General features: G+C 38.2%; 1 protein-coding gene and 1 pseudogene across 1 annotated transcript in view; both read left to right on the top strand.

The window, feature by feature from the left end:
- The window catches only part of Cyth3 (cytohesin 3), an 89,438-nt gene that overhangs the window by 23,308 nt on the left and 38,164 nt on the right, over nucleotides 1-27,966 (top strand). The window lies entirely within an intron of this gene.
- LOC113193573 (signal transducer CD24 pseudogene) lies at nucleotides 19,571-19,798 on the top strand (annotated as a pseudogene).

Below are 27,966 nucleotides of genomic sequence, written 5' to 3'. Positions count from 1 at the left end.
CAATTCAAGCCTCATTTCTTCTGCATTATCCTCATACTTTGGGTGTTGGGCAATGTGTAAGACCTGTTCATATTAAAATACCAATTATGGGGCTGGGGGTTGTCACAGGTAGAGCATTTGATCAAACTCAATCTGAGTTTGATCCCTAGCACTGCAAAAATAAATAAATAAATAAATAAAATTTAAAACATCTTTTCTGACTGTACACTTAAGCATCATTTCATCAGGTAAAGGGCAGAAGGAAGTAATATTCCTAGAAATAATTTTTCCATTTGAGATGGCTGACTATAAACAAAATGTACACAGAAGTACCTGAAAGCTACCTAAATGTATCCCCCTAAACCCCTCCTTATGAGTCCCCAACATACTCACCCCAGGAGAAGTGTGCTAGGACACCCCTCCCCCAGTCTTTTAGAGGCATATTCATATATTGCTGCTTTTTTAAATGCCAACTCCTCCAGCACAGAGGTGCAGGCCCAAAGGCAGTTTGCTTTCTCATATGTAGGACAGAAAATCCTAATCTGCTCTATTAATTTCAGGACAGATGTATAGCAGAGATTTGCTGGTTTGGCAATTTTGGGGGGAAAATAGCAGTTTTTTGTTTGTTTGTGATATTGAGGATTGAACCAGGGCCTCCTGTGTGCTAGGCAAACACTCTACCTCTAGGTTGCACTGATAGCTAGGAATAGTATTATTTGAACACCTGAAATTAGGGAGGAGATTAGGTTTGCATGTGTTCACTACAACTATCTTGGGAAGGAGGTTTTTACCTCTCAGAAAAGGGTGGGGCACGCTCCAGGGGCAACCGTGGAAAGCTGCTGAACCTGCCATAGAACCAGCCTATTTTATCCCCTGTCCTCCTTCTTAGAAATAATGTTAATTGGCACTCTACCACTGAGCTAAATCCCCAGAACTTATTATTTTTTTGAGGTTAGGATCTCACTGATTTTCCCAGACTGAATTTGTGATCCTTCTGCCTCAGCCTCCTGAGTAGCTGGAATTACAGATATATGTTCTTTTTAAAAAGAGAAGTAACTGGGCATGGTGGAGCATGCCTGTAATCCCAGCAACTTGGGAGGTTGAGGCAGGAGGATTGCAAGTTTGAGGCCAGCCTTAGCAACTTAGACCCTGTCTAAAAAACAAAGAACAAAAAAGACTAGGGAGGGGCTGGGATTGTGGCTCAGTGGAAGAGCGCTTGCCTAACATGTGTAAGGCACTGGGTTCAATTCTGAGCACCACATATAAATATATAAAATAAAGATCCATTGACAACTAAACAATATTTTATAAAATTTTTTTTTAAAAAGACTAAGGATGTAGCTCAGTGATAAATTAGCCCTGGGCTCAATCCCCAGTACTGTAATAAAAATAAATAAAAAGAAAAGTAAAGAATTTTCTTTAGTAGAAATTATTTAAACAGTTACCTATAGGAAGGAATTTTACATGAACAAGAGCCTGAGGTAATTGTTTTTTTTTTTTTTTTGTTACAAACGAAGCAATTAAATAACTATTAAATTTCACAATTGTTTTTCTTTGGTTTTTTAGTTTTTATGAAGGTAAACTTAAAAAGTTTTTTTTTTTTTTTTTTTTTTTTTGCCATGCTGGAGATTAGTCCAAGGTCCTGTGCATGCTAGGGAAGCATTCTACCTCTAAGCTACATCCCCAGACCAAAGAACGTAACTTTTTTTTTTTTTTAATATTTTTTTAGTTGTAGTTGGACACACTATCTTTATTTTGTTTATTTATTTTTATGTGGTGTTGAGGATCGAACCCAGAGCGAGGTGAGCACTCTACCACTGAGCTACAACCCCAGCCCCAAACATAACTCTTAAATAATTCATTCTTATCTTGGTTGCAACAAGCTGTAATCATTATCCTGGATTTGAATGATAACCAACCTCTAAGGAGGCTTGATAAATTATAACAGTTATCAGGGGGTACAGTGGTATACACCTGTAATCCCAGCTGCTCTGGAGGTGGAGACAGGAAGATCTTAATTTGTAGACCAGCTTTAGCATCTTAGTGATGCTGTCTCAAAATAAATAATAAAAAGGACTAGGGATGTAGTTTATTAGCAAAGCACCTCTGGATTTGATCCCTAATATAATGTAATGTAATACATCTCTCTCTCTCTCTCTCTCTCTCTCTCTCTCTCTCTCTCTCTCTCTAAAACAGTTATCTAAGATATTTAACATATATTTTCTTCTATAAATTAGAATGTTAGAATGACTGTATACTCATTGCTTAACAGCTCAGCAAAATTGAAACATTGCAACAGAGGGAACATTCTAGCAACAGAGGGAAAATACTTCCATGAGTTTCATTAAATCTTCTGTTCTGTTGGGTGTAATGGCACACACCTATAATTCCAACTACTCAGGCCAAAGCAGCAGGATCACAAGTAATTTCAAGGTCCATCTGAGCAATTTACATTTAGCAAGACCCAGTTTCAACTAAAGAATAAAAAGAATTGGGGTTGTAGTTCAGAGGCAGAGGGCCCCTGTGTTCAATCCCAGCACTAGGGGAAGGGGGGATACCCACAAAACACAGAATAACAAACAAACAAAAAAACCCAGAAACTTCTTTCCACCTTGGATCTTGCCCTTTTTGTCATCCTGGAAATGGGATGACTTTTGAAAACTTATCGGAAGAGTATAAAGCTACATTTGTAAGAAGTCAAATTCCTGTGTATCGCTTGGACATATGAATCAAACCTTTTAATTGGCATGGGAATAAACACTCTTGTGTTCTTTTAAGTAGAAATCACAGAACAGGATGGATGAAGGAGAGTGCTTTTGTCTCAGTAAGGTCATTAATTTAGGAGATTTGTTTTCTGAGCCCTTTATTAGCAGGGACATGAGCCATTCTCTAAAAACTAGTGAAGCTCAGACTGTCCCTGAGGAAACTGTGCCCTGTGGCAGTTTTGTTGCACTTGTTACAGTGCCTAACCCCACACAGTTCTCACCTACACTCACATGGACTGTGAAGGCCTTTGGTGTAGTCACATTCTGAGAGGACTGAAGCCCTGCCTCTGAGGTGGGATGTTGGGAGCTGCTCCTATAGTACCTTATGGCTCCTTTGATCAGGAGGTTGCTTCTCCAACAAAGATTCCTCTGCGTTGACATGAGCCTTTATGAGTTGTCGAGTGAAGAAACATCTTTCTCTTTCATGTATGCACACACACAAATCAGAAGCTGCTCCATATCCATTGATTATTGACCTCGAGACAATTGTTTGTTCATTAATTAAGTTGTCTTTTACATGAATACCATCCATGATTACTGAGGGAATGAGCATTCAGAGTAATTAAGGGTTTGGTGGGAGATGAATTGGAAACATCATTTATGACCAGGTATGAGATTCCTAAGTCAGGGGTCTGAGACTGTCATTCTCTTGTTGAGTTGCTAAGAATCACTGACAGCTTGTAATGGGCCACCTTTCGTATTTTTTTTTCAACAAATCTCTCAAGCTGTCTCATTACTGATGAGCAGGAAGTCTAGTATCTCCTTCAGGATGACTTTTCTGGGCCCAGAAATCATTCTGCAGAACTCCAGAGATTCATTACATCTAAAGGGGTGCTGGGAACTGCAACTCTTTGGGTTACATTCGAATATTCAGCTCTTAAGCACAGCTACTTTCTTAAACACAGTCTGGGTACTCAGGGCCTTCCAGTCATAGATATAAGTTGTACTGAGAACATCCTCTCCATAAGCATCCAGACCTTGACCTTGAGTATTAGTCACCTTCTCATGGTGACTTTCTCTGTGGTTTTTTTTTTTTTTATTGGTTTTTCAAAACCTTACACGGCTCTTGACATATCATATTTTAGACATTAGTTTCAAGTGAGTTATGAACTCCCATTTTTACCCCAAATACAGATTGCAGAATCACATCAGTTACACATTCACCATTTTACATAATGCCCTATTAGTAACTGTTGTATTCTGCTACCTTTCCTATCCTCTACTATCCCCCCTCCCCTCCCCTCCCATCTTCTCTCTCTATCCCATCTACTGTAATTCATTTCTCTCCTTGTTTTTTCTTCCAATTCCCCTCACAACCTCTTTTATGTAGTTTTTTTTAACAATGAGGGTCTCTTTCCATTTCCATGCAATTCCCCTTCTCTCTCTCTTTCCCTCCCATCTCGTGTCTCTGTTTAATATCAATCTTTTCTTCCTGTTCTTTCTCCCTGCTCTATTCTTAGTTGCTCTCATTATATCAAAGAAGACATTTGGTATTTGTTTTTTAGGGATTGGCTGGCTTCACTAAGCATAATCTGCTCTAGTGCCATCCATTTCCCTGCAAATTCCATGAATTTGTCATTTTTTAGAGCTGCGTAATACTCCATGGTGTATAACTGCCACATTTTTTAATCCATTCATCCATTGAAGGGCATCTGGGTTGGTTCCACAGTCTAGCTATTGTGAATTGTGCTGCTATGAACATCGATGTGGCAGTATCCCTGTAGTACGCTCTCTTAAGGTCTTCAGGGAATAGACCAAGAAGGGCAATAACTGGGTCAAATGGTGGTTCCATTCCCAGCTTTCCCAGGAATCTCCATACTGCTTTCCAAATTGGCTGAACCAATTTGCAGTCCCACCAGCAATGTACAAGAGTACCCTTTTCCCCACATCCTCTCCAGCACTTGTTATTGTTTGACTTCCTGATGGTTGCCAATCTTACTGGAGTGAGATGGTATCTTAGGGTAGTTTTGATTTGCATTTCTTTGACTGCTAGAGATGGTGAGCATTTTTTCATGTATTTGTTGATTGATTGTATGTCCTCCTCTGAGAAGTGTCTGTTCAGGTCCTTGGCCCATTTGTTGATTGGGGTATTTGTTGTCTTATTGTCTAATTTTTTGAGTTCTTTGTATACTCTGGATATTAAGGCTCTGTCTGAAGTGTGAGGAGTAAAAATTTGTTCCCATGATGTAGGCTCCTGATTTACTTCTCTTATTGTTTCTCTTGCTGTGAAAAAACTTTTTAGTTTAATTAAGTCCCATTTGTTGATTCTTGCTGTTAACTCTTGTGCTATAGGCGTCCTGTTAAGGAATTTGGAGCCTGATCCCACAATATGTAGATCGTAGCCAACTTTTTATTCTATCATAAGCAGAGTCTCTGATTTGATATCTAGGTCCTTGATCCATTTTGAGCTCACTTTTGTGCATGGTGAGAGGAGGGGATTCAGTTTCATTTTGTTGCATATGGATTTCCAGTTTTCCCAACACCATTTGTTGAAGATGCTATCCTTCCTCCATTGCATGCTTTTAGCCCCTTTATCAAATATAAGATAGTTGTAACTTTGTGGATTAGTCTCTGTATCCTCTATTCTGTACCATTGGTCCACCCGCCTGTTTTGGTACCAGTACCATGCTGTTTTTGCTACTATTGCTCTGTAGTATAGTTTGAAATCTGGTATTGCTATACCACCTGATTCACACTTCCTGCTCAGAATTGCTTTTGCTATTCTGGGTCTTTTATTTCTCCATATGAATTTCATGATTGCTTTATCTATTTCTACAAGCAATGCCATTGGGATTTTGATTGGCATTGCATTAAACCTGTAGAGGACTTTTGGTAATATTGCCATTTTGATGATGTTAGTTCTGCCTATCCATGAACAGGGTATATCTTTCCATCTTCTAAGATCTTCTTCTACTTCTCTTTTTAGGGTTCTGTAGTTTTCATTGTATAAATCTTTCACCTCTTTTGTTAGGTTGATTCCCAAGTATTTTATTTTTTTTGAGGATATTGTGAATGGAGTGTTTTTCCTCATTTCCGTTTCAGAAGTTTTGTCACTGATATACAGAAATGCCTTTGATTTGTGCGTGTTGATTTTATAACCTGCCACTTTGCCGAATTCATTTATTAGTTCTAGTAGTTTTTTTGTAAACCCTTTTGGGTCTTCTATGTATAGAATCATGTCATCTGCAAATAGTGATAATTTAAGTTCATCTTTTCCAATTTTTATGTCTTTAATTTCTTTCGTTTGTCTAATTGCTCTGGCCAGTGTTTCTAGAACTATATTGAATAGAAGTGGTGATAAAGGGCATCCCTGTCTTGTTCCAGATTTTAGAGGGAATGCCTCCAATTTTTCTCCGTTCAGAATGATGTTAGCCTGTGGCTTAGCGTAGATAGCTTTCACAATATCAAGGTAAGTTCCTGTTATCCCTAGTTTTTCTAATGTTTTGAACATAAAGGGATGCTGTACTTTGTCGAATGCTTTTTCTGCGTCTATCGAGATGATCATATGGTTCTTATCTTTAAGTCTATTGATATGGTGAATAACATTTATTGATTTCCGTATATTGAACCATCCCTGCATCCCAGGGATGAATCCTACTTGATCATAGTGCACAATTTTTTTTGATGTGTCTTTGTATCCGATTCGCCAGAATTTTATTGAGGTCTGTGGGGTTTTTGATGTCCTTGCCTGATGCAGATCTCAGCTGAGGGTGTCAGTATATCAGAGTCCCTTTGGACTTCCAGTGGGAAGGAATGAGAGTCTCTCTGCTTGTCATCTAGGAGGTTCCTTGGCCCAAGATGCAGAATTGACCAGTAAGTTTTGAATTCTTAGGAAGGCAACCTTGGTCAGAAGACAGGAAATACTTTTATTCTTTCTCCAGGGGTGCCTCCATGCCTGGTACTTGCGTAAGTAGGAGAGGGACAACTCACAAGGTCTCTCTTGTTAGAGAAGATCTCAGTGGCATAACAACACTTGTGAAGGTCCCTCTCACAAGACTCACTCTACACATAATGAAGGCTACTGAGTAGGGACATGTGATTTAGACATGATGTTGCAATGGACTGAATGTTTATGCCTCCCCAAAATCCACATGTTGAAATCCTAGCCCCTAAGGCAATGGTATTAAGCCAAAGGTTGGGACCTTTGATAGGTGATTAGATCATGAATGTGATTAGTGCCTTTATAAAAGAAACCTCAGAAAGTTGCTTTGCCCCTTTCATCTTGTGAGGAAGCAACAGAAATATAACCACCTATGAAATAAGAGAAGAGCCCTCACCAGACCCTGGATCTGCCCATGCCTTTATCTTGGACTTCCAACCTCCAGAACTGTGAGAAATAAATTTCTGTTTATAAGCCACTTAGTCTATGATACTTTGCTGGAGTATTCCAGACAGATAAATGTATGAAGGTTGGAGTAGTGATAAGATCTTGATATAGGGTAGAAGCTGGGAATGTAGGTGAGAGAGATTTACTGTTTTAAAACAAAAACTTGTTATGAAAGTAAAGTAGAATTGACAGGATTTAGTGATATCATAGCCATGGGTCAAAGCTAAAGCTTGTCTAACTTGGTGGACAGTAAAGTCTTGAATCAAAGCATGGACTAGGAAAAACAGAATATGTAATGGATGAGAGAACAAATGACTTTATCAACACATTGTTTTATCTATAAGAGGTACTAGTGAAGGTGTTTAGCAGGCAATTAGATGGATATACTGGAGTGATCAATACTTAGGTGATAGATCAAGTTGTGAAAATTGAGATAACCAGGAGAGTTTAGAGTAAGGAGAGCCAATATCTGAGGAATGGAGTTTAGGCAGGAATAATATTTAAGAAAGAAAGAGGAATCCTGGAATACCTGAGCTAGAATGAATTCCAGAAGTAAGACTCAAAGTGGTGGGAGAGTGGTTTCCACTGACCAGAGTAGCAGCAGCAGAGGGCTGCAAGGAGGTAGAAGAAGGGGTGTTGAGAGTGCCAAGTACTATTACTAAGAGGTTGGCACATGAAAATGGACGTATGTACCTGTCATGGTTCTTGGTTGCAAATTACCAATGACTCTGTCTTGTATATAAGGAAGTCATTAGAAAGGCGCAAGGGAAGTTACAGAATCTACAGGAAGTCTAGAGAGCCACACCCAGAAAACTGACCATAGATGAGGAAAGCAGCAGTGAGAGACATAGCCGCAGCCAGGCTTAGATTGCCCCATGGCTGATGCTGCACCTATCAGCACTGAGTCCTGATGATTGTGGCACTGGAAAAATGATTTCCAAGTCACCCATTTCTTTGTCACATTCTTTTTGATCCAAACCCTGGGCAAGCAGGCAGGCTCACAACAGGAGGACACAGGGAGAGCCATGCACAAGTCTTTTCCTTCAGTGATCAGGTAGCCCATCATGACAGGTCATATAGTCTGGCTGTGCTCTTGATGTGCTCTTCATGGTCTTAGCAGGTATAGGACAATAGCAGCTGAAATAATAGATGTTTGGAAAGTGGGAAAGCTAGATAAATATCCTTGTGCCCTCTTTTTTTGGGAGGCTTAACTTCAGTGTCCCTAAGACTGGCAATAGGCGTGGAGCTTGTTTAATCTGTAAGTGTGTCACTGGGTTCTTCTTGTCGCCATGTCTCCTAGGGCCACCCGAGTCTACTATGGTATCCAAGGTCAGAGGACAGATTTGTCTTCTAGTTTGTTAAGAATGTTTGAATCTATCCAGAATTGGGGGATGGTAGAGAACCCTTTCTCAATGTGAAGGTACAGGCAGCATTAGCAGTGAACTCTGGGGTTTGTGAAGGGTCCTTATGGTGAGATGGGTGCATCAGACCAATATCCTAATGTCCTTAAACCATTGTTTGAGCTTTTTCCCCCTCACTTTACATGGTGATGGCATCATGTAAAGGGGCATCCCCTCTTGGAAGATAAATGTCACAATCATGTTAATTTCCTAGTATTCTCTTAATGTGTTACAGACTTAAATTTATCTCTATGAGTTTATCAGTTAGCATTGAGAGAATATAACAGCCTTGTATGTCCAAGGACTCAGTGTTAGGCAGTTATTGTTTCTCATTGTTAGTTGACACAGGGCATGCTGGGTTTTTTTCCCCCTCCCGTTTAGTTACAGATGGACACAATATCTTTATTTTGTTTATTTATTTTTATGTGGTGCTGAGGATTGAACCCAGTGCCTCACATGTGTGAGCAAGCACTTTGCCACTGAGCCACAACCCCAGCCCAGGTCATGCTATTTTGATAGGTAGATTTCTCCAGTGTGATGAACATGAGTGCCTGAGAGGCAGGTGTGCTCCTGGCATATTCACCAATCCCCATGCACCCTGCTGGGTGAGGAGTCTTGGGAGATGCCTGCTGATCTCACCCCTGTGGAAGCACTTTGGTGTCTTGTGACTGTGGAATGGCCTACCCTCCTGCTGAGATCTCTGGGGTATTGTGTTTGTTCTCCCTTTTGTCAAGAAGGCTCTCCCCTACCCCAGGCCATTCTCCACCTGGCGGCCTCTTTCCTACTCATTCTCCTGACATTTCTCTGTTTCCCTCTTGGAATTTATTGATGTTTTGAACCACCTTGAGTGTTAAATGCTCTTTCCCTTTTAAAAGGTGTAAAGAGGGCAGAGGACCTGTGGCTTGTCTGTCTGTGGGCATTGGGCCTACTGCAGGAAGCATTGCTAGGAAGAGAACAGTGTTGAACTGATGAATTCCAAGGTAGGGCTCAGTGCAGGGGAGAGAGGAAGAGGCCTGGAGGCCTCCAGGGAGCCTTGAGGCCTGAGCCACCAAAGGGAAAGTGGGGCCACTGGAGGCAGGCTATGAAACCTTCTGTTTGTGTAACTGCAGCACACCCAGGTTACCTGCTAAACAACAAAATCTTATTTCAAGATATAAGTAGCAAGTAAAAATATAAATTCCTAAGAAATTTCAGAAAATTACAACGAATAAAAATCACCTGCAAATCCACCATTATCATGCTTTTGTTTATATAATTTTACTTTTCTGAGTGAATATAGTATATGTTTTTGAAAACATTAATGGAATCTTATGTACTTATAGTGTTGTACCCAGTTCTTTTCATTTTACACTATGATATAGGCTTCCTATTATGTCAGTAGAGGTCTACATTGCTATTAAGTGGCCTCATGTTCTGTGATATGAGGAATACTGTGTTTCCTATTGTGGACTTAGATCCCTTCTTTCTTTATATTTAAACCATGTAAATTCCACTGTGATAAATAGTCTTAAAATTGTCATTTCAGTACCTTACGACACAGAACTTTAAGTCTGGTTGCTAATATAGTAGAATGTAATTGGTATCCTAAATATTTATTTTGTTACTGGGGATTGAATCCTTAATCACTGAGCAACATCCCCAGCCCTTTTTATTTTTTATTTTGAGACAGAGTCTTGCTAAGTTGTTTAGGGCCTTCCTAAATTGCTTATGCTGGCTTTGAACTTGGGATTCTTCTGTTTCAGCCTCCCAAGTCATCCAGCACCCCTCCCCCCGCTTTTTTTTTTTAACTTGTTCTGTCTCTTTGGGGTTTGTATTAGTCATTTGATGTTCCCTATTCACTTCAAGTTCCTCTTCCCCTCCTAGAACTGGAATAGGTATTTTATCTTTAGGTTCCTGAGACTCTGCCATAAGGAGAAACTCCCCATAAGTTTCTAGCTGAAGGATGTTGATAGTAATTAATATAATCATAACAGTAAGTGCAACAATGGTATTGGTAAATGTTTCGCTTTCCCTGTGGACTGTGAGTTCATTTGTAGTTATCAACACAGTCCTTGAGATTGATACTGTAAATCCCATTCAGTAGATGAGAAAACTGAGAGTTTAATGGATAAATTAACCTATATAAGGCTTATGAGGGTGGCATTAAGCTGCAAACCCTCGGTGGCCCATTCCTGGGCAAGTAGTCTCTTTCCATTCTGTATGTCTTTCTTAGCCAACCCAGCACTCCTGATAGTAGTGATACTTTACAAGGCTAAAGACACTCTATGGTTTTTAAACTAGAGGCAAAAACACTTTGTCTTTTTTTAGATACTTAAAATTAAAGTTGTAACTGCTTTTCTTTCTTTGGCTACATCAGACAGGAGCAGCAAGTCAGTAGGGTATCATGGTTCCGTGGCCAACTCCAGTAACTAACTACCTGTTTCCTCCTTGGATTTCCCTCTACACTTTATTTGGCTAATTCAGGTTTTACCTTCTGTTCCACTCTTTCATTCTGTCACTGGACGGATGTTAAACATCTGTTACTCTATGCTCAGAGAATGTGCGGCCGTTTGTGTATGTCTCTATAGATGCTCTCTATGTCCTGTTTGTGCACTAGGAGCTTTCCAAATGAAGGGTCTTATACAGCTATTGCAAAGTGCCTTATGTTTTACTTGTCACTGCATCCTCAATAACTCACTGTTACCAATAAAAATGTCTAACAAGATTAGATACTTTTTCCCATCAGAGGAATAAAGGAAAGAAGATATGAACAACTAGAAGGAGGAAGTCTCCAATAAAAAAAAATAATAAAAAAAATAAAGGCGGATTTTGCATTCTTAAAAGTAGGGCAGTGTTCTTGAGGGGGAGGGAATCCTTCTGTGGACCCGGATTGTGGGGAGGGCTGATAGAAAGTGTGGGAGGACGCTTCTCAGAGGAGGGCAGCCTCGTTTCCAGAGGCTAAATGTTAAAGTTGAGCATGGTTTGGATGCAAATAAGAAGTTCTTTCACCTCTACTACTTGCTGTAAAACTTTTCTTTTTTTTATTTTTAAGGTCATTTGGGGGGAGTTTCTTTGCTCCCAGCCTCACTCTGTCAGTGTGGCCTGACCCCTGAATCCTACACTCCCACACAACTTGAGAACTTGATTCTTTTCTCACAAAAGACTTCTTTCCTACTCCTTCCTCCCCCCCAAAGACTCCACATTTGAGGCTAAGTGTTTTGAACTGAGTCCTGGCTAGAGGGCATGTTAAGTATGTTCTTCTGTCCAATGTACATGGAAAAACATGAGCTTTAAAGTAAATGTATGGAAAATACCCTTTATCCAGGCCACAGTCTGTTCTTTCATGAATGTGCTTGTGCTTATGTGATCTATTCTCTCTACTTCCTCTTTGAAACTGGAAAGGTAATCCATAGTGGTTTGAAATAATGAAAAGGAAAGAGAATCAAGAAAATAATTTCTGGGGGTATACTCAGTGGTAGAGCATTTGCTTAGCATGTTCATTGCCCTGGGTCTTATCCTCAGCACTGGAGGAAAAAAAATAAGAGAAAAAAGAAAATAATTTCTTAGACCATTCTTCTGTGATCTTTTGGTTAGCAGAGTTAATACTTAAGGAACATAAAATGAGAATAAGCTTCACATTTTCACATTCACTATTTTTAAAATTTTTTTTAGCTGTAGTTGGACACAATACCTTTATTTTTTTATTTTATTTTTATTTTTTAGTTGTAGTTGGACTCAATATCTTTATTTTTTTTAATGTGGTGCTGAGAATCGAACCCAGGGCCTTGCACATGCTAGGTGAGCACTCTATTGCTGAGCCACAATCTCAGCCCCAATACCTTTATTTTATTTATTTTTTTTAATGTGGTGCTGAGACTCGAACCCAGCGCCTTGCACATGCTAGGCGAACGCTCTACCGTTGAGCCACAACCCCAGCCCCTTCACATTCATTATTAACAAATACTTTTTAAAATAAGAATATGAGTCAGAATGAACCTGAACCATTATCTGGTTGTTTCTGAAATTCTAACCCACCTACCATTTTATAATTAAAGAAATGCAGGCCCCTTGCAAAGATCAGGGAATCTAATAGTATTTTCCAGAAAGTTACCACCTGTGTATCCTGGTTCAGCTGAGGTCTGGTTAAGTTACTTGTTCTTGTTTGCTTTTGGATTCTTTGCTTCAGGAACCATAAAATTTTTTTCAGGAACATTTTCAATAAAGTTGATGAGATATTGTTGGCTTGGAAAATACACAAAGAATGTGAAAGCTCTTTGGGGTGGACAAGTATAGATTTGCTGATTATTTATATCTTAGTTGATGTGAATGCTTCTTTCCCTTTGGTTTCCTAACTCAAGCCCCAGCCAAAGGCTTTCTTTCTAGCCTTGGAAAACCTGCCTTCAAATCTTTTGCCTTGAAGAGCAACAGGGTTAGAACACCCTCATTTTGGTCCTGTCTTGAATGGGAATGTTGTTAAGTCTGATGTTTGCTGTAGGATTCTGCCGGAAGTCCTTCAGTTACATTTAGAAATCTCCTATTCTTGGTTTACATTTTTTTTTTATTTCTTTCTCATGTTGGGTATGGAATTCTGGTCCTCATTCATGCTGTAAGAGTTCTACCACTGAGCTACACCCTTAGCCTGAGAATTTTTTTTTTTTAATCAAAAAAGGCTGTTGAATTTTATCAAATGCTTTTCCCCATGGAGTTCGATGATCATATGTCTTTCATTATGAGGTTTTCTATACTGTTTGATTTTTAAGAAAACCCATTTGTACATATTATATCCACTGACTTAAGGCTTAGAACTCCTCTTAAACACTGACTTCACAGCAGTCTTCTGCATGTGTTTTATTGTGAATTTGCTTTTTTTCCTTTAGTGTGTTCCTGTCTTCTTTTTTGTATAGTTTTAGCATTCCTGGAATGAAAATGATTTTTTCTTTAAAAAGTCTCTTCTGTCACTCTTTGAGTTTAAAGGATATCGAACACACACCCATGTGCCAGTCCTGCCATCTTGATCTGGTCTCTGGGGACTAAAACTACCAATTTTTCTTGTCCAATTTCTGTTTCAAAAGAACTTTCAAATTCTTAAAAATCATTTGAGATCCTGATGGAGAGTCAGTTTGGAATTGTGTTACAGAACCTGACATGGGCTGAAATTTTGGGAGATGATGGAAAGGTTCATCAGGGCTGTACTATGGAGTGGCTGGAGGAATCCCTGTGGTGGCTTTCAGTCCAGACTGCCAACTTCATCTTTCTTCCTTGGACTGTGAGATACAAACCAGATGGACTACACCCTGATTTGCCTGCTGTGTCCTAAAATAGCACTCTCCCATCCCCATCTAAACATTAAATTCCTCAAGTGTTTTACCTTTTAGATGTTTGTGAGTGGGAAACCAAATACAGATGTCCTACAGCTGTATCCAATTTGCTAAAGAGGGAGTGTGGTCAGGCTTCCAGGCAAAGAATGAGGAAGCACTTCCATTGCTAAATTTCATGGGGAATATTGTTGGTGGGTGCAGATGTGTAATAGCTGTGGGAGGACCTCCAAATCTTTACATGGAGACCTCTCAGATTCTTCCAGTTTAAAAAGGGAGCCAATCATAGTTGTATTGCTTTTTCTTTGTTTTTCTTTTCTTCTATTGGGGATTGACCCCAAGGGTGCTTTGCCACTAAACTTTTAATTTTGAGACAGGGTCTAAGTTGCTGAGTGTCTTACTTACTTGCTGTGGCTGGCCTTGAACTTGCAGTACTCCTGCCTCAGCCTCTCAAGTTGCTGGGATCACAGGCTTTTCACCACCACACTGTCTTATTTTTTTAAACACCCTCTTTATCTGAGGTAGGATTTATCAGACTAGTGACTCAAGTGTAAGTCATGGGTCACCTAATGATGAACATTTCAGATTGTTTTTTTGTTTGTTGTTTAAAGACAAAAAGTTTTCTTCTTTTTTATAAAACAATACTTTTAGTGTGGATTTCTCCCTTTTTAATTTTTTCTAAAATGTTTTTAGTTTAGTTGGACACAATACGTTTATTTTATTTATTTATTTTTATTTGGTACTGAGGATCAAATCCAGCGCCTCACACATGTTAGGTGAGCATTCTACCACTGAGCCACATCCCCAGCCCCATTTTAAATTTTTTTAAATGCTACATAATCTGGGTCCTATTTGGACAATTTTTATCCCATACCTTTATCTTCATATCCAGAACAATTTCTTCAAATAATCCATCTGATATGTAATAGTGAATAAGTACACACCTTGTTGGACAATATGACAAATAATATTTTCTTTTTTTAAAAAAAGAGAATTTTTTATTATTTATTTTTTAGTTATTGGCAGACACAACATCTTTGTTGGTATATGGTGCTGAGGATCAAACTCGGGCCGCACGCATGCCAGGTGAGCACGCTACCGCCTGAGCCATATCCCCAGCCCAAATAATGTTTTCTTGATTTATAATTAAGACTCATTATTAGACTTTTTATTCAATAACTAGGCTAATAACTAGACTTTGTTTTGGGACTCACCATTAAATGCTGCATGTTCTAGTTTTACTATCTCTCTTGGAATACATAGAAAGTGAAAATGAAAAATAGGCACAGGGTGACAGAATATAGAACTAAGAATCCTGGATGCTAGGATTCCAAAACAAAGACCAGCCTCCAGCTGGAGTCAATGGCACATAGCTGTAGACCCAGCAGTTCTGGAGGCTGAAGCAGGAGGATTTCGAGTTCAAAGCCAGCCTCAGCAATTTAGCAAGGCCCTAAACAACTTAGCAAGACCCTGTCTCTAATTAAAATATTTTAAAAATGGGATGGGGATATGGCTCAGTGGTTAAGTGCTTCTGGGTTCAATTACTGGTACCAAAAAAAAAAAAAAAAAAAGACTAGTGCCCAAAACTTATCTTTTTTGGTCCTGGGGATTGAACCCAGGGATGCTTAACCATTGAACTACATCCATAGCTCTTTTTATTTTTTTACTTTGAAGCAGGGTCTTGCTAAGTTGATGAGGCTGGCCTTGAACTTGTGATTCTCCTGCTTCAGCCTCCCAAGTTACTGGGATTATCAACTTATACCTTCATGCCCAGCCAAACTTATTATTATTATTTTTTAGAGAGAGAAGTTTTTAATATTTATTTTTTTAGTTTTCAGTGGACACAACATCTTTATTTTTATGTGGTGCTGAGGATCGAACCCAGCGCCCCGCATATGCCAGGTGAGCACGCTACTGATTGAGCCACATCCCCAGCCCAAAACTTATTTTTAAATAGCTTTATTGAGATACAATTTACATACCATAAAATTTACCCACTTTTAAAAATTTAGTGACTTGTAGTAAATTTCTAGTTGTGCAGTCATTACCCAGTCATGTAGTTTTGATTTGCATTTCTCCAATTGTTGAACATCATTTCATATATTTGTCAATTGTATTTCTTCTTCTGTGAAGTGTCTGTTCAGTTCCTTTGCCCATTTATTGATTGGGTTATATATTTTTTGTTTGTTTGTTTTGTTTTTTGAGTTCTTTATATATCCTGGAAATTAATACTCTATCTGAGGTGTGTGTGGTAAATTTTTTTTCCCATTTTGTAGGCTCTCTCTTTACATTATTCATTGTTTCCTTTGCTGTGAAGAAGCTTTTTAGTTTGATTCCATTCCATTTATTGATTCTTGATTTTACTACTTGAGCTTTAGGAGTCTTGTTAAGGAAGTCAGGTCCAAAGTCAGGTCCTATGGTGGAGATTTGGGCCTACCTTTTCTTCTATTAGGTGCAGGGTCTCTATTCTAGTACCTAAGTCTTTGATCCACTTTGAGTTGATTTTTGCAAGGTGAGAGATAGAGGTTTAATTTCATTTTGCTACATATGGATGTTCAGCTTTCCCAGCACTATTTGTTGAAGAGGCTATCTTTTCTCTAATGTTTGTTTCTGGCACCTTTGTCTAGTATGAGATAACTGTGTTTATGTGGGTTTACCTCTGTGTCTTCTGTTTTGTACCATTGATCTGTGTGTCATACTGTTTTTGTTACTACGGCTCTGTAGTATAATTTAAGGTCTGGTATTAAGATGCCTCCTGCTTCATTTTTCTTGCTAAGGATTGATTTGGCTATTCTGCCTCTCTTACTTTTCCAAATGAATTTCATGATTGCTTTTTGTATTTCTATGAAGAATGTCATTGGAATTTTTAAAAAATCATTTAATTTACAATAGGGGATAAAGATGATATTTGACATAGTGGGTTTTTTTTTTGTACTGGGGATTGGACTTAGGGGCACTCGACACCCTATTTTGTATTTTATTTAGAGACAGGGTCTCACTGAGTTGCCATTGCTGAGGCTGGCTTTGAACTCACAATCCTCCTGTCTCAGCCTCCTGAGCCACTGGGATTGCAGGTGTGTGTCATCATACCCGGCTGTCATTGGGATTTTAATGGAATTGCATTAAATCTGTATAATTCTTTTAGAAGTATAGCCGTTTTGACAATGTTAATTCTGCCTATCCAAGAGCATGGGAGATCGTTCCATCTCCTAAGGTCTTCTTTAATTTCTTTCTTTAGTGTTCTATAATTTTCATTGTAGAAGTCTTTCATTTCTTTTGTTAGATTGATTCCTAATTTTTTTTGAGGCTATTGTGAATGGGGTAGTTTTCCTAATTTCTCTTTCAGTGGATTCATCACTTATGTATAGGAATGCAATTGATTTATGGGTGTTAATTTTATTTCTTGCTACTTTGCTGAATTCATTTATTAGTTCTAGAATGTTTCTAGTGGAATTTTTTTGGATCTTCTACATATAGAATAATGTTATTGGAGGGGAAGGGAGGGGGCATGGGGTTAGAAATGATAGTGGAATGTGATGGACATTATTGTCCAAGTACATGTATGAAGACACAAATTGGTGTGAATATACTTTGTATACAACCAGAGATTTGAAAATTTGTGCTCTATTTGTATAATAAGAATTGTAGGGCTGGGGTTGTGGCTCAGCCGTAGAGTGCTCACCTGGCACATTCGAGGCCCTGGGTTCAATCCTCAGCACCACATAAAAATAAATAAAAATAAAGGTATTGTGTCTAACTACAACTAAAAAATAAATATTAAAAAAAAAAGGAATTGGAGGGGCTGGGGTTGTGGCTCAGTGGTAGAGCACTCGCTTACCATGTGCGAGGCCCTGGATTCAATCCTCAGCACCACATAAAAATAAATAAACAAAATAAAGGTATTGTGTCTAACCAAAAAATAAATATTAAAAAAAGAATTGTAAAGCATTCCACTGTCATATATAAATTTAAAAAAAATTTTAAAATCGGGGCTGGGGATGTGGCTCAAGCGGTAGCGCGCTCGCCTGGCATGCGTGCGGCCCGGGTTCGATCCTCAGCACCACATACCAACAAAGATGTTGTGTCCGCCGAGAACTAGAAAAATAAAATAAATATTAAAAAAAAATTTAAAATCATGTTATTGGCAAATAGTGATAGCTTGAGTTCTTCTTTTCCTATTTGTTCCCTTTAATTTTTTTCTTGTGTCTAATCACTCTGACTAGAGAGAAACTGACAAACTATTTTTAGGGTTCTGTATCATTTTACATTCCCATCAGCTATGTGTGAGAGATCCTGATGCTCTGCATCCTCTCCAACCTTTGGTATTGTTGCTACTTTTAATTTTAGCTATTTTAATAAATGTGTCATGTTATATCATTATGGTCTTAATTTGCATTTCTTTATTGAGTAGTGATATTGGACATATTTTCATGTGCCTATTGACTGTCTTTTTATCTTTTTTGAAATATTTCTACATATGAGTTCTTTATAATATATGTGGCTTGCGTATATGTTCTTCCATTCTGTAGTTTATCTTTTCACTTCATAAATACTTTGAAGAGCAAAATTTTTATGAGATCCAGCTTACAGTTTTGTTTTGTTTTATGGATTCATAGTCATGTTTGTGTCATGTTTCGGATGCCTTTACTAAGCCCTAGCTCCCAAAGATTCTCTTTGGTAGAAGTTTTATAGTTTTACATTTAAAATTTTTAAAAATTAATTTTGAATTAATTTTTGTGTGAAAGTGGCCAAGGTCCACTATTTTATCTATATCCTTCCTCCATTGAATTGCTTTTATACCTTTGTCAAGGATCAGTTGACTCTGAGTGTGGGGTGTTTTGGGTTCTCTATTTTGTTCCATTGATCTGTGTTTCTATCCTTCTGCCAGTACCCTCATCATGAATAATATGATTATATAACCAGTCTTGAACTCAGGAAATGGTTTCTCTAAGTCTTCTTCAGACTTGTTCTAGCTATTCTAATTTTAAAGATCCTTGCTATATAAAATATCATCCTGGAATTTTGATAGGAATGACATTGAACTTGTTTATCATCTGGAGAACTGTCATCTTTATTTTTGAGGTGGGTAACTGGGGATTGAACCCACAGGTACTCTGCCACTGAGCTGCATGCATCTCCAGCACTTACTTTCTTTCTTTCTTTTTTTTTTTTTTTTTTTTTGAGATAGAGTCTTGCTGAATTGCTGAGGCTGCCAACTGCCTCTGGGATTCTCCTGCTTCTGCCTCCTGAGTAGCTGAGATCACAGGTGTGCACCACTGTGCCTGGCACGAAAACTGTCATCTTAACTTTTTTTTTTTGTCTTATAATTCAGAAAGGCTGAGAATTTCCTAAATTGAATTCTGGTCCCTTTTGAATAGCAGTTTCTCCTCTCATCCTTTCCTCTTGTGTTTTAATATAAATAACAAGAAGAAACTAGGCTGCATCTTCAACACCATGTTTAGAAATTGCGTAAGTTAAGTATACAAGTTTATCACTTGGAAGTTGTGCTTCCATGCAATTGTTGGCTACAATTCAGCCAAACTTTCTACTAATATTAAAGAATATGTACCTGGGGGCTGGGGTTGTGGCTCTATGGTAGAGCACTTGCCTAGCACATGTGAGGCCCTGGATTTGATTCTCAGGCCATATAAAAATAAATAAATAAAATAAAGGTATTGACAACTACAACTAAAAAATAAATATTAAGAAAAAGAATATCCCCATTTTGCCTGCATCCTCCAGGAGCCGTCCTATCTCCTCGTACCTAGCATCCAAGGAAATGTGCTGTACACCGCTGGAGTGGAAATGGGCAGAGCGATGGTGGCCACACTGGGGCTGGGGCTGCTGCTTCTGGCACTGCTCCTACCCATGCAGATTTATTCAAACCAGACAGCTGTTGTGACACTTTCAAGTAACTCCTCACAGAGTACCTCTGCTGCTCCCAATTCAACACCCAGCACAGGTGGAAGTGCCCTGCAGTCAACAGCGAGTCTCCTTGTGATCTCGCTCTCTCTTCTACATATCTACTGTTAGAGACTCAGGCCAAGAAATGTCTCTACTTCCCCATCTTCCAAACCCAATCAGAATGGTGACTAGAAGTCCAGTGTGTCAAGGAAGAAGCTGGTCTGTATCAAATCTATCAATTCCGCACCTGATTTTATTGGCACAGAAAACACTGAGAATTCCAAATTGATTGGTTTGAAGGACATGTGAAGGGTTTCACAAGTGATGAATGCCAATATTAAATCTGCTGGAGTTTCATGTGCAAGATAAAAAGAGATAACATCCAAAATTGAGACATGATTTCCTTGAATGAGGCATAAGAAATATGGATATTTAAAACTCAATCTTGGGGCTGGGGATGTGGCTCAAGCGGTAGCGAGCTTGCCTGGCGTGCGTGCTGTTCGGGTTCGATCCTCAGCACCACATACCAACAAAGATGTTGTGTCCGCCGAGAACTGAAAAATAAATATTAAAAAAAAAATTCTCTCTCTCTCTCTCTCTCTCTCTCTCTCTCTCTCTCTCTCTCTCCCTCTCTCCCCACACACTCTTTCTTTAAAAAAAAATAAATAAAACTCTATCTTGAAAACAAGAATAGATTTTGTCTAGAGATAAAGAATGGAATATGGAATGGAGATTTCAGTTTTTATTTGGTTCATGAAATCTATAAGGCCATAAAACAGGTAATATAAAAAGCTTCCATGATTTTATTTATATGTACATTAGAGGGAACTTCCAGTTGTTACTGTAAATCCTCAATGTATTGTTTCAGCAGTACTAATTTAATGCAAATATATTCTAGAAAAAGTTTCACATTGTTAAGGTATTTCTGTTCCTGAACTCTTTCCTCTGTGGTTTTTGGATTTGACATTATTTTTGAACTTTTATGTAGTAATTGACATGTGCCAGGGCAATGATAAATTGGAATCCACCCCAAATCCAGGCATCAGGAGTCTTGCTTATCCTCACAAAGTCAAATGGTAGGCATCTCCCATCTCCTGTTTTCATTCAACGAGAGTGCCAGATTCCTTTAGCTAAACTGATTCCACAGAGTAGAATTGCATTGACCTCAACTAATTTCAAAATGCTGCTTTTTATTTCTACATTTGTTGAATACATTTCACAATTGAAAATGGTCCACTTTGAAGGTAAAATGGCAGATCTTGAAATTAGAAAGGCAACTATGTGAAGAAGCCAAATTTATAAATCATCATTTGGGAAGTGAAGACTGGAAGCTAGCTTGCATATTAAATTCACAAAAACTTTCATACTTTTTCTGTAAATACTTTTTTTTAAAACTATGGATCAGAATAGCCATATTTGGAACACTTGCTGTTATTAGTCAATATTTTTAGGTAGTTAGAACCTGATCCTAAGCTTAAAAGTGGTCTTGATCCTCTAAATCTTTTACAACTGCCTTGATACACAGAAATCTTTTGAAAAATACACTCTCCCTGAAATCTTTTGTTCACATGGTCACACATTGATGCTTACATGTTCCAGTATCTAATATGGCCACCACAGTCTTGATAACCCAAATCATTTTTCTCATCTTTAGAAACCTACACGGAACAACCAGATCAAACAGATCTAAAGCTACTGTGTGTGTGAATGAATTCGCCCCTTTGCTTCATACCTGAATGCTGTACATCTATGTGGATTGTATATTGTGTTTGTGTATTTATGCTTTGATCCATAGTAACTTCTCATATTATGGAGTTGATTTGCATTGAACACAAATTGTAAATAAAAATAAATAAATGGCTGAAAGAGGGAAAAAAAAAAAGAATATGTACCTGATTTCAGTCTGAACCCTCATCAACAACACATTTAATGTATTGTTAAGTGTATTGTCCAATGTATTTAATGTATTTAGTGTCCAATTTTCTGCCAGTAGTATGTTTATGATGTTTAGATATTCTCCAAAATAATATAGACATTCTTTACTGTGCTCCTCATTTCCTCTTGAGTCCTTAGTGACAGAGTTTTAAACATCCATTTTTCTACTACAATTTGTTTATGGCAATCTAGGCTTTTTCTCCTCAAAATTCTTTCAGTCTCAGCCCCTTACAATTAAAAAGCCGGTTTCAGGTGCATGTCCATAATCCCATCTACTCAGGAGGCTGAGACAGAAGGATCACAAGTTTGAGGCCAGCCTGGAGATCCTGTCACAAAATTTTAAGATAAATAAGAAGGGGTAGAAATACAGCTCAGTAGTAGACCACTCTGGGTTCAATCCCCATTACCACACATGCACACAAATTCAGTTGCCATCTTCAGTGTCAATTCTCACTTGCTTCCCTCATCTAAGGGCATTTCTGATTACATTTAGATCTCTTCCCCTCAATACAGGATAATTTCTCTGTCTAAAATTCTTACTCATATCTGTAAAGGTAACATTTACAAGTCCTAAGGATTAGGACTTGCATAACTTTGGGGGTCAACTATTAAGTCTACTATAGGTTGAATACCCTTTATTTAAAATGCTTGGTATCAGAAGTGTTTCAGAATTTTTCTGATTTTGCAATATATATATTTGCATAGACTTTACTGGTAGAGTATTTCTAATCTGAAAATCCCAAATCTGAACCTCTTGTGTTGGTGCTCAAACAATTTTGAATTTTAGAGCATTTTGGATTTCAGATTTGTGGATTAGGGATGCTTAATTTGTATGTGTTCTGTGGACTCTTTAAAAGAATGAGCATTAGCTGGGTGTGGTGATACACATATGTATTCCCAGCAACTTGGGAGGCTGAGACAGGAGGATCACTTGTTCAAAGCTAGCCTCAACAACTTAGTAAGGCTCTAAGCAACATGATGAGACCCTGTCTCAAAATAAAAAATCCAAAGGGCTGGGGATGTGGCTCAGTGGTTAAGAGTGCCCAGCTTAAAATAATAATAATAATAATAATAATAATAATAATAATAATAATAATAAAAGAATGAGTATTGTGCTGGTATTGGGAATTTTTTTCTTTCTTTTTTTTTAGAGAATTTTTTAATATTTCTTAGTTTTCGGTGGACACAACATCTTTATTTTATTTTTTATGTGGTGCTGAGGATTGAATGCACATGCCAGGTGAGCGCGCTACCGCTTGAGCCACATCCCCAGCCCCAACGGTTTTTTTAAACTTTATTTATTTTTATGTGGTGCTGAGGATCGAACCCAGGGCCTTGCAGGTGCTAGATGAGCACTCCACCGCTGAGCCACAACCCCATGCCCATGGGAATGTTTTGAAATGTCAATTAGATCTTGCTAATGAATTCTATATCTCTCCAGATTTTCTGTGTATTTTCCTGTTGTCGAGAGAAGGATATCACAGTCTCCAACTATACTATTGATTTGTCTTCCCTTTTGGTTCTGTTGTTGATTTCACAGCTCTGTTATTGGCTACATACATGTTTAGAGTCGCTCTTGTTGATTGACTCTTTTCTTATTATATAATGTCTCTTTCTGTTTCTGGTAATTTTCTTTACTCTGAAGTTTACTGTAGCTAATATTAGTATAGTCATTTCTGCTTTTTTTTTTTTTTTTGCCGGGGGGGTACTGACATTTTAACCCAGGAGTACTTAACCAATGAGCCACATCTCCAGCCCTTTTAATTTTTAATTTCGAGATGGGGTCTTGCTAATTTGCTTAGTGTCTTGCTAAATTGCTGAGCCTGGCACTGAACTTGTGATCCTCCTGCTTCAGCCTCGAAAGCCATTGGGATTACAGGTGTGGGCCACCACGGCTGGCCTCCTGCTTTCATTTGATTCATGTTTGCATAACATATCTCTTTCCATCCTTTTTATTTCAACAGATATGTCCAAATGCAGCATATATAACTGTATTTGATGTGAGTTTCTTTTAGATAGCTTATAAATGGAGATATATATATATTATGTATAATTTGTATATATGTATAAATTCTGCTCTGCCAGTCTGTGGTTTAAATTGTATATTTAGACCTTTTACATTTAAGGTGATATATTAGGACTCAAGTCTGCCATTTCACTTTTTGTTTTCTGTTTGTTCTCTGTTTATTTTTTCTTTTTCCTTAGAATTACTTTGAATACTTTTTAAAATTTCAGTTTAATGTATTTATATTGTTTTTAAGTGTATGTCTTTGTATAACTTTTTTTTTTTAAGAGTTAGTTTAACAGGATTTATTTGTGCAGAATACCATTGGCCTTGGTCCTATCCTTGATAATAATGGTGATTTTAAAAAATATCTTTTTTTTTTTATTTTTATGTGGTGCTGAGGATCAAATCCAGTGCCTCACATGTGTGCCAAGGCAAGCGCTCTGCCACTGAGTTGCAGCCCCAGCCCTTTGTATAACTTTACTGACTGCTCTAGGAGTGTATGTGTATATGCATTCATGTATGCATCCATGTTATATATAACAACCTTATGTTTAAATGAATACAGTCTACTGGTGTCATTTTACCAGTTTGGATGAGATAGAGACACTTACTCTCACCAACTTAGATAAAATTTTCTTAAATATTTCTTATATTACATTGGTGACTACATCATAATTTTTGTCTCAGCCTTCAAACATAATCTAGAAAACTTAAGAGGAGATGCAAAGTTTTTAGTATACACATATTTTTACTTCATTTATTTATTCTGTGTGCTGAGGGTAGAACTTGGTAATTGCTCTACCTTCTTGTTACTCCCCTCACCCTGCAGGTTTGGGATCAAGCCCAGGGACTCATGCATGCTAGGCAAGCAAGCATCCCAGCCATAGTTTTACTCTTTCTTTCTTCTTCTTTTTTTTTTTTTAATATTCTGAAATTACTTTATCATTTCCTGACTATTTAGAGAACTTCCTCTAGCTGTCTTTTTAGGGTAGATCTACTGGTGACAGTTTCTTTTGATTTTTCTTCATTTTAGAATCCCACAATTTTCCCTTTACTCCCAAAGGATATTTTTGCCAGATATACAATTCAGGGTCAACATTTTCTTTTTCCTTTTTTCCTTGAAAAATTTTGTGCTGCTTCCTCTGGCCATAATGATTTTTATGAAAAATCCACTGTCATTCGCATTTCTCCTCTAGGTAAAGTGTGTTATTTTCTCTGCCTTATTTCAATTTTTTTTTTCAGAAATGTATTTATGAGCCAGGTGCAATGGTGCATGCCTGCAATCCCAGTAGCTTGAAGGCTGAGGCAGGAGGATGACAAGTTCAAAGCCAGCCCTCAGTAATTTAGTAAGACCCTATCTCAAAATAAAAAATTAGAAGGACTGGGGATTGGGGCTCAGTGGTTAAGTGATCTTGGGTTCATCCCTGTACAAAAAAAAAAAAAAAGTATATTTATGGCATGTCTTAACATAGATCTCTGCTTTAATTCTGTTTGGAGTTGTTCAGCTTCTTGAATTTTAAGGTTTTCAGCCATTTTAAGAAATATTTTTCCACTTTGTTGCCTTGACCTTGTTTGTGTCACGGAAATTCCCTGTACCTTTGTGGAGTCTCAGGTACCCTGAAGGAATAATCAAATACCTTTTTGATTACTGCTCACTGGAATTCTTTGTTGGCTCAGGTGCTCTATTCTGGGAAGTGGCCTTCTGAATCTTGCAGTGCCCTTTCAAAGTGCTTGAGAAGGAACAGATTCAATTTTCTCCAAAGGAAAGGAGCATCCATGTCCATTTTCTTCACATGCAAAATAACAGTGTACCTTTGTGATAGGTGGATTTTGCTTAAATTTTTCTATTATTGACCCAAAAAGCCTTACTTAAACTCTTTTATCAAAATCAAAATAAGAAAATACTGTTGTTTTTACCACCTTGTATAAGGTGGTGAACAAGAATAGCTGTCCACAGGAAGAATGTTATCATTGGCCAGCAACATTCATCTTAAATCAGCTTTTATTCTAAGGGGTGGTTTTTACCTTATTGTGGGAATTCTTGTCACTCTTGTGTGTCCTTAAGGTCAGATTAGAAGGAAACTGATCTTAGAGGCCCTACTTGTTTTTGAAATAGCAAGTTATTATTGTTCAATGCTTGTTAACTTTAATTTTTTTCACATGGTTTGGTGAGAGTATGCTTAATTTGTTTAGTATTTGAGATCATTTCTTGACCCAGGCATGCCAGGAGAAGGGTGATCCTGTTAGGTCCCATCTCCCATTGAGGAACTCCAGGGCTGGAAATATATACTTCTCTTTAGAAGTGACACCAGTTTGTATGGTTTGAAGAGCCAAATGGTATAGGTTATTTAGGAATACTTAATAATTGAGTAGTAATTGAGGAGAAAGTAAAAGTTTTTTTTTTTTTGTAAAGCATTCCTTAAACAGAAAATTAAGAGAAAATGACATAAAATTATTTAGAAATCTAGAATTTTCTAATAGCCAATAAATTGAATTTTCAAGTCATTTTTTAAATACTAGGGTGGGATTCTTTTTTTTTTTTTTTGTCTTTTTTGGAACTGGGGGGTCGAACCCAGGGCTTTGTGAATGAAAGGCAGACGCTTTGCCACTGAGCTACATCCCAGCCTCATTTTTTTTTTTTAGTATTATGAAAAACATATAAATATGCAGAATTTTACAATGACTAGGAATAAACTCACTGCTTAAAATATATAATTAACCTTTTGCCATGTGTGCTTTATCATATATCTATTTATCCATCTGTCATCTGTCAGTCAGTCCATCTTTTTAGGCATTTCCAAGTTGCAAGTACTGTAACAGAGCCCCTTTTAAATTAAAAGCAACTTCCTCGTAACTGCATTTCTGTATCTGGAGTTCTCTCCTGCTGAGTTGAGAAAGTGAGAAGCTACCTAGTGGCACCAAGGAAACCATGTAACATTTCCAATTGGCACAGCCTAGCTAAATCAACATGTATATTTCTCACCTTTTGTCCCACTATACCCCCTGTCCTTTTATAATATCCATTTGTGCCCCTGCCCATCCCCAAGCAAAGCTGTTGATTGGAGATAGAAAAGTCTCCTATGTGTCTTCTAAGACATTCCAGATACATTACAAGATGAGGGAATTGTGTCACTCTTTTCTATTTTCCTTCCCTGATGTGTCCCATAAGTCTTCCTAAAAAGCCACCAAGAGATACTCCCATACCCAGATGTGCATCTGGCTGTGCACTTCTGAAACATTCTGGAGTTGAGTTCTCCTAGGGTGGGCGGAAAGAGCATCCAAACAGGGTGGTCTCCCCTGGTCATGGGGCTGCTGTGAAAGGCTCTTGCTTTCCTGGCTTCTAAGGGACCATGCTTATTTTCTATTTGGGTATAATACTGTGCTAACTAAGGAAATTAGAAGAGAGATGAGATTGTGTCCTCAGGGACCGGAAAAGAGCACAAAGACAGAGAAGGAGTCACTGAGGAACTGTGCCTGCCTAGACTATTGGTTCCCAAGGCCCCTGGGGGTGAAGGGCCAAGGTAATTAAATTTTTTGGTTAGACATATTAAAGACAATGGCAAAATGGAGGGGGGTGTATTTTACTGGGATTATGATTGTATTCCAAAAAGGCTCTAATCAGGCTGCCTCATTGTGTTGCAGATCTTAAAATGCTGGGCACTAATGTCATTAAAGTCATCTTGACTTTAAAATTATTTAGCACAAAATTGTTGAACACTTATTAAAATGCTCTTAGAGGTATATTTCCCCTCCCTAATTCTGTTTTCTAAACCATGTGACAATGGACAGTGTTGGGACCCATTTTAGGAATTCACTAAAAACATGAAAAATCATGAAATAACTGTTAAGTCAGTGGCGGCGACTTGGTGGCGACTTAGTGGCAACTTAGAACAAAGCAGCCCACCCCGAAAAAGAACATCAATCAGATGCCTGCGGAAACGCCTGTCAATCAGCCAGATCTCCTGACTAACGCCTGTCAATCAACAGGACCCCCCTGGCCAATCCTGGAGTTCAGCCAACTCCCCTAATCAACTTCAAGGGGGCAAGGGACCCTAGAAACACCTTTTTCTGTCCCAAGCCCTTCCCTTCCTGCTGTAAGCCCCATAAAAGTCCAGTCCGGTGGAGCTTCCACGTGGTTTCTCCTCAGATCCTTCTCCTGTCCCCTCTGTGGGTCTGATCGAGTTCCGCCCCGGAGTGATATCTCAATAAAGCCTGTTCAGCAGTCCTTTTAAATCTGCCTCCTTTGGCCATTGCCTGTCCCGACTGATCTGACAATAACTTTTTTTTTCTTTTTTAATATTTATTTTTTAGTTTTTGGTGGACACAACATCTTTGTATGTGGTGTTGAGGATCG

The sequence above is a fragment of the Urocitellus parryii genome, chromosome 9 (assembly GCF_045843805.1).
Source record: "Urocitellus parryii isolate mUroPar1 chromosome 9, mUroPar1.hap1, whole genome shotgun sequence".
NCBI lineage: Eukaryota > Metazoa > Chordata > Mammalia > Rodentia > Sciuridae > Urocitellus > Urocitellus parryii.
Note: the sequence above shows the minus strand (reverse complement) of the source record. Positions and strands in the feature narration are given on the sequence as shown.